We start from the raw sequence: 8,803 nt of genomic DNA on the forward strand, positions 1-8,803 counted from the left end.
AGTCAAAGGAACAAACGTACACTTCAACTGAGATACAGGAATTTAAACAACTAATGCTAAATCAATTCAAAAAGTTTAGAGAAGATATTGCAAAAGAGATAGAGGCTGTAAAGGAAGCACTGGACATGTACACGGCAGAAATCAAAAGTTCAAAAAACCTACTGGTAGAATCTATGGAAATGAAAGGCACAACACAAGAGATGAAAGACACAATGGAAACATACAACAGCAGATCTCAAGAGGCAGAAGAAAACACTCAGGAACTGGAGAACAAAACACCTGAAAGCCTACACGCAAAGGAGCAGATGGAGAAAAGAATGAAAAAGTATGAACAACGTCTCCAGGAACTCAAGGATGAAACAAAGTACAGTAATGTACGTATCATTGGTGTCCCAGAAGGAGAAGAGAAGGGAAAGGGGGCAGAAGCAATAATAGAGGAAATAATTGATGAAAATTTCCCATCTCTTATGAAAGACATAAAATTACAGATCCAAGAAGCGCAGCATACTCCAAACAAAAGAGATATGAATAGGTCTACGCCAAGACACTTAATAATCAGATTATCAAATGTCAAAGACAAAGAGAGAATCCTGAAAGCAGCAAGAGAAAAGCAATCCATTACATACAAAGGAAGCTTAATAAGACTATGTGCGGATCTCTCAGCAGAAACCATGGAGGCAAGAAGGAAGTGGTTGATATATTTAAGATACTGAAAGAGAAAAACCACCAACCAAGAATCCTGTATCCAGCAAAGCTGTTCTTCAAATATGAGGGAGAGCTCAAAATATTTTCTGACAAACAGACAATGAGAGACTTTGTGAACAAGACACCTGCCCTACAGGAAATACTAAAGGGAGCACTACAGGGTGATAGAAGACAGGAGTGTGTGGTTTGGAACACAATTTTTGGAGATGGTAGCACAACAATTCCATGGAAACTACTCAGAAATGATCACCAATGAGCAAACCAACACCAAATCCAAAAGAAACTCAGGAGTACCAGAAGGCAGGGATCATATGGGCCACCAGGAAGTCTGTCTGCCACAGATTTATATAATCAGAAGTTCTGGAGGTGGGGCCCAGCAATTCGTGTTTTAATAAGCCCTCAGAGTGATTCTTCTGCACACTAAAATTTGAGGACTACTGCTTCCAAGGGAATATGAAATAAGGAAAGAACCCTAGAGAAAGAGGACTCCCTCAACATGGAAGAGGAAGCAGAGGAAGAAGATCCAGAGAAAGGACTAAGGAAAGATATATTAAAAAGGAGAATAAAGAACCAGGATTTCATAGTCTTATGAAATCTTGGAAGAAAAAAGTTTTGAGAAGCAATGAGTGTAATCAATTTCTCTTGTTACTGAGAAATCAAGTAAGGTTCTTAACAAGCCTAGGCCCTCACTGGCATAAGGAAATGAATTCTGCCAACTACCTGAGTGAGGCTGGAAGTGGAAACATCATTAGCTGAGCCTCCAGAAGAGAAACAAACCCTAGATGAATCGTGACTGCAGCCTTGCAGCGGAGCTAGCTAAGCTATGCCTAGCCTCCTGACCCAGGGAAACTATGAGATACTAAATGTGTGTTGTTTTAAGCCTCTAATTGGTGGTAATTTGTTACACAGCCATAGATAACTAATACAAGGTCTAAGGTAAAGCCCGAGAATTCGCATTTCTAGCAAGTTCCCAGGTAATGCTGATGCTGCTGGTCCTGAGACCATACTTTTGAGAATTACTTCCTACACAATCTCACCTTCTCCCATGGTTTTAACTATCATACACCTTTTCAGTAAGAATTCTGAAATTTAATACAGTAACCTGCCTCCATGCTAGCATTAACCTCTTTTACTCTGATCTCCTTTCTTTTTATCCCCATAACACTTAGGAACTTCTAACACACTAAATAAACTACATGTGTAAGATGCATCAGGGAAAAGATCTTATTTTGTTAACTAATGTAGTCAAGGTTCCTGGATCTATACCCATTATATAATAAGTAAACAATAAATATTTGTTGAATGAAAAAAAAAAAAAAATCCTCATATGGGGCTGTAGCCTTTGGGGTTTCACTTTCTGGAAGCCCAGAGTTTGCCAGATCATCAGTTTCTGGTTTCTTTGAACCTAAGAGTTCAATTCTCAACTTATCTCTCTTCTCTCACATTTTACATTAAGCTGCAAGGAGATACCAGGCTATATCTTCCACACGTAGTTTGGAGATCTCTTCAGCTAAGTATCTCAGACTGTCACTTTCAAATTCTGCCTTTCATCTGACACCAGGACTCAGTTTTGCCAAATTCTCTGCCACTTTAAAACAAGGATTGCCTTCCTTCCAGCTTTCAATGACACGTTCAACATTTCTGTTTAAAGCCTCATTAGAAGTATCTTTAGAGTCCATATTTCTACCAATAGTCTCTTCCAAGCAATCTAGGCCATTTCTATCAAGCTCCTTACAATTCTCCCAGAATCTTCCCCTTATCCATTTGAAAAGTCATTCCAACATATTTGTATTTGCAAACTCAGCACCCACTTCTCTAGTACCAAAATCTGTTCTGGTTTGTTAATGCTGTCATTATGCAAAACACCAGAAATGGATTGGCTTTCATAAAGGAGGTTTATTTGGTTACAGTCCTAAGGACATAAAAGTGGCCAAACCAGGGCATCAACAACAGGATAACTTTACCGAAGAATGGCCAATGGCATCCAGCACACCTCTGTCAGCTCAGAAGGCACGTAGCTGGTGTTTGCTATTCCTTTTCTCTCGGGTTGCATTTCATCTCCTCTCTCAGCTTCTGTGAGTTCTTGATTCTTTCTCCTAGGGTGTTTCTCTCTAAGTGAATGGGGATTCTGTCTTAGCATATCCCAAGGCAAACTGTGGGAGTCAGCTAGTGTCTGGGCCTGGAGCTCTCTTTTAAAAGGACTCCAGTAAACCAATTAAGACCCACCCTGAATGGGTGGGGCCAAATCTTCATGGAACCATTCAATCAAGGGGTCACACCCTAATCAAAATATTAATAAATCATCCTCCACAAGATTGCATTAAAGAATGTAGCTTTTGGGGGTACATAATATATTCAAACTGGCACAACCAGAGCATTGATTAGGGAACAAGAAGGGTCATATTTATTTAATAGTTCTAAACTAGCCCAAGAGTAGGGAATACTTTAGACCTGTCTTTAAAAAATCATAAAAAATAAACCTCAAAAGAATCAAGCTGATCTGCAAGGAACTTAGTGGACTGTCAAAACCCAATTCGACAAACTTGAAAGGATTACAATAAATATCCACATCCAAAATTTCAGCATCTAATCCAAAAATTATCACCAAATATTTTAAAGAAAACTTGAAAGGAAAATTTCAGAGAGAAAAAGAAGACACAAAAATCTGTAGAGTTAAAAATACAATATGTGAAATAAAAAGAGTAGACACTGCAAAAGAAAAAAAAGCAGTGAACTTTAAGACATAGTAATAGAAAGTGTCTAAACTGAAGCACAAAGAAAAAGTTTGTAAAAATTATTGTAGCCTCAATGACCTAAGAGACAATATTAAATATACCTTGTATGTGTAATGGAAGTCCCTGGAAAAGAAGGAGGTGGCTGAGAAAATCATTTGAAAACATAATGGTTAATTTTTTAATCAATTTTATAAAACTATATATGCAAGAAGCTAAGCAAACCTAGAGCAGGATTACAAAAACAAAACCATACCAAAACATATCATAATCAAATTGCTCTAAATCAGTGATTGAGAAAATCTTAAAAGCAGCTGGGGATGGGGGAAGACACATTATATACATAGACAAAATATAAGAATGTCTTCTAACTTTTCTTCAGAAAAGAGGACAAAAGAAACAAAGGACAAATGGGACAAAGATAAAACAAATAGCAAAACGGTATACTTGAACCGAATTACACCAATAATTATGTTAAATTCAAATGGTCTAAAAGCTCCAATTAAGAAGCTGTCACACTAGATAAGAAAAAGCAAAACTCTACTATATGCTGCCTATAAGAAACACTGATTTAGAGTAATAAGATAGTAAATGATATATCATGCACATGCTAATCATAAGAAATCTGAAGTGGCTAAATGACTATCAGAAAAAAGTAGACTTTAGGACAAGGAATATTACTAGAGATAAAGAGAAACATTTCACCATTATAAATAGGTACCAGTTTATCAAGAAGATATAGTAGTCTTTATGTGTATGCGACTAATAACACTGCTTCAAAACACATGAAGCAAAAACTGCCAGATCTAAAAATATAGCTGGATATTTCAGAATTCCTTAGTAACTGATCAAGCAATTCAACAGAAAATCAATGAGAATATATAAGTATTGAACAATGCTATCAACGAACTTGAGAATTGACATTTATTGAACACTACAACAAATTGCAGAATACATATTATTTTCAAGTGCACACAAAACATTCCTGATAATAGATCATATGATGGGCCATAAATATAGTCTAAATACATTTCATAGACTAAAATAATAGAGAGATCTTTTCTGACCACAACAAAATTAAATTATATATCAGTATCAGAAAGATATCTGGAAAATCCTCAAACATTTGGAAATTTGCCTGAGGCAAATGTCTGGGAAATACGCCTAAGAAAATAGGAAATGGTTTGCATTAATTTCATATTAAATAGCCTGATACTTCTCTAGTAGAGTCATTCCCCTCCCTATTTCTATGTGTAGAAAGCTCAAGAAATTTAATCCTTCCAAATTACTGTCTCAGAAAACACTAGTCTCTGACAAATTGGAAATGCAGTAGATACACTTTTGTTTTAATTTGAGAAATAAGTTCTATTTAGTGTTTAAAACATGCAACTTGCTTTATTCCACTTGAAAATATCATACAATTCTCACTATCCTATCATGCGTATGTTTAAAAAGCATTCTTTTACTTGTATCTCATCCCTTCTGATAGATTCAGCTCAATGATCTAGACTATGGGAACATTTTGCAACTGATTCGGTTGTTGAAATGGCTAACATTTTCTAATTTAGGTCCTTTTCACCTTTGATAAACATCTTGTGGGTTTCTTTCAGGACTGTCCCCACTCCCTTGATCTAGACCTTCTGTCAATGAATCAGATCTGTACAATGTGATACTCTCCTCTTGAGATAGGCTCCTTCCCAAGTCTCCTTAATCCATCATGGGAATAGTTATGCCATTAGGGACATTTTAATTTGAATAAATGTTTAAACATTCAAAATCACTAAGGCTGCATTTCTCCACACTGTCCCTAAAATGATTTTTGAAAAACCAACAAATACCTACCTTAAACCCAGACTTAACAGTTCTATGGCATCTCCTTCATTTAATAATGTTCTTAAATAGAAAAACATACAAGATCAGCACACAAAAATCAGTTGTGTATCCATGCACCAATAATGAACAATCCAACAAAGAAAGTAAGAAAACAGCGCCATTTACAATAGCATCAAAAAGAGTAAAATAGCTTTCATTTAACCATGGGAATAAAAGACTAGTATATTGACAACTACAAAATATTGCTGAAAAGAATTAAAGAAGACCTAAATAAATGTAAAGACATCTTGTATTCATGGTTTGGAATACTTAGTATTATTAAGATGGCAATACTACCCAAAGTTACCTATAGATTCAATGTAATGCCTATCAAAGTCCCAAAAGCTTTTTCTGAAGTTATAGAAATGTCAAAACTCAAATTCATATGGAATTGCAAGAGGCACTGAATAGCCAAAAAATCTTGAAAAGAAGAACAGAAATATTTTATAGCTGAAAATACTTCATTGTATGTATGTCTGTATGTATGTGCATATATTATGCATGTGTATACATACCACAATTTTTTTATTTATCCATTCATCTGTTGATAAACTTTAGGATTTTTCTCACTTTTTGACTCTTATGAATACGCTGCTGTGAACTTTGATGTACAAGTATTTGTCTGAGTACCTTTTCAATTCTTTTGAGTGTATACCTAGGAATGGAATTGCTAGGTAATATGGTAATTCTGTATTGAACTTTTTGAGAAATCACCAGGCTGTTTTCCAAAGCAGCTGCACCACTTTATGTTCCCAACTTTGCAATTCAAAACTTACCACAAATTTACAGTAATCAAAATAGTGTGGTAAAAAACAACAACAACAAACACACACACACACACACACAACAAAAACAAACAACAAAACAAGCAAAAAAGTACCAGTGTGGTACTAGCATAAGAATAGACATATAGAAAAATGAATAGAACTGCGAGTCCAGAAATGCTTTCATACTTTTAAAGCCAGTTGATTTTCAAACAAGGGTGTCAAGACCATTCAATATGGAGAGAATGATGGTCTCTTCAACAAATGGTGCTAGGACAACTGGATATCCACATGCAAAAGAATGAAGTTGGACCTGACCTCAAACCATATATAAAAAAAAAATGAACTCAAAATGGTTCAATGACCTAAATTCAAGGTCTAGAACTTTAAGTTCTTAGGAGAAAACACAGGGGAAAATCTTCCTGGCTTGGATTTGGCAATAGGTTGTTAGGGATATGACACCAAAAGCACAAGCAACAAAAGAAAAAATAATAGATAAATTGGACTTAAGGAAAAGTAGAAACTTTTCCTTTAAGTGTTTCAAAGGACATTATCAAGAAAGTGGAAAGACAACCATCTACAGAATGGGAGAAAATATTTTCGAATCATACATCTAATAAAGGTCTAGTATCCAGAATGTATAAAGAAATCTTACAAGTCAATAACAAAAAGACAAACAACCCAATTTAAAAGTGGCAAAGGACTTGAATAGACATTTCTCCAAAGACGATATACAGATGTCCAACAATCACATGAAAAGGTGCTCAACATCATTATTCACTAGGGAAATGTAAAACCACAATGAAATACCACTTCACACCTGCTAGGAAGGCTATAATAAAAATTTCAAAAATGAGAAATAATTAGTATTGACAAGAATAAGGAGAAATTTAGAAATTTCTTGCATTGCTTGTGGAAATGTAAAGTGGTACAGCTGCTTTGGAAAACAGCCTGGTGATTTCTCAAAAAGTTCAATACAGAATTACCATATTGCCTAGCAATTCCATTCCTAGGTATACACTCAAAAGAATTGAAAAAGTACTCAGACAAATACTGGTATGTGAAAGTTCATAGCAGCATTATTCATGAGTCAAAAAGTAAGAAAAATCCTAATGCTTATCAACAGATGAATGAATAAATAAAAAAATTGTGGTATGTATACACATGCATAATATATGCACATACATACATACATACATACAAGGGAATATTTTCAGCTATAAAATAATGAAGTACTGAAGCATGCTTCAACATGGATGAACCTGAGAACATGCTACGTGAATGAAACCAGACCCAAAGTTCACATACAGTATGATTCCAGTTATATGAAATGTCAAGAATAGGTAAATCTACAGAGATAGAAAGCAGATTGATGTTTGCCAGGTGTTGAGGGAATGTTGAAATGGGGGAGGAGCTGATTAAAGGATACAGGGTTTTATTTTGGGGTGACAAAGATGTTTTGGAAATAGACAGAAGTGAGGGTTGCACAAAATTGTGAATGTGCTAAAAGCCGCTGAATTGTTATTTAAAATGGCTAAGTTTATGTTACCTAATTTCACTCCTAGAAAAAAATATTTTAAAAACATATGGTTGCCCTTTCAGATACTGTTCTTTTTAAGGTAGAGTGATAGCTTTAGCATGACAAGTTCTTGGGCAGTCTACTACGGCTGTGTTAAACAGGTCATCGAGAACAGTGCCCTAGATTGGTGTTTGATGTTTATCATACCTACCTGCAGTCTGCTACTGCCTCCAAAGTATCCCTACTGTTGCCTGTGCCCATGATCTCTGTGCCAAAGCTGCTGACTATTGAGGATGCAGAATTTTGCACTACAACCTGTCTTTCAACGTTGCTGGTGCTATTGGTTCTATCGTTCTCACAGCAAGAGTTGCTACTCACACAGCAGCCTACAGCTCTTCATTTTTTTTTTTTTTTTTTTTGGTCTCTTTATCTATGTGTTACTCTTTTTTTCATTGGAATTCTGAAATCCAGGATTTAAGCATGAATTCATAGATATCAGATCAATGGAAAATCTGAATGACAGGCATGGAATTATAATTAATCATCCCTGTACTCCAACACTAAGCTTGAACCCAGCTTGTGGTCCTTGATTTTCTCTTCCTTTTCCAAGTTTATCAGATCTTTACCAATAGACTCTTGCAAGCACCCTTCTCTCCACTCTTAGATGTGGCTGAATCCCATGGTGATTCCAACTAGGCTCAAGATGTAATGCCATTACATACATCATTATCATTTGAGGGCCTGGAAGCCCAAGCATCTTCACAAGCACTGCAGGCTGTAAAAATATAAGACATGCTCTCTGACCTTAAGGAGCTTGCAAGTGATGTTACCTAAACCCCTTAAATCAGCAGGACATGTCAGACAACCAAGGTCAGTTACTTGCATGTTTGTGGAGCATTAATTCTTCCTGTGGCTCTCTGATGCATGGCAAAAAGACAAATAAAAATGGAAAGAAACTAAGGGTGACAGAAGATTCTTTTCTTTGTATGGCCTTCCAACATTCTGAATTTCAAGGAGCTGATAAGCTGTTGATGTTACAGTAAATTTATAATACTTGAATAGCCTGATTTTTCCCCCTCAGGGTAGGGAAGGTGGGCAATGGATGGAGAATGAGGGTCCCACATTTTTATATAGTCCTAGCTCTGAGATTGTTATCCATATTAGATGACCAAACAATTCAAAAAATGGTAGGACCTTCTAAAACTTGTCTG

Source organism: Choloepus didactylus, chromosome 2 (assembly GCF_015220235.1).
Source record: "Choloepus didactylus isolate mChoDid1 chromosome 2, mChoDid1.pri, whole genome shotgun sequence".
NCBI classification, from domain to species: Eukaryota; Metazoa; Chordata; class Mammalia; order Pilosa; family Megalonychidae; genus Choloepus; species Choloepus didactylus.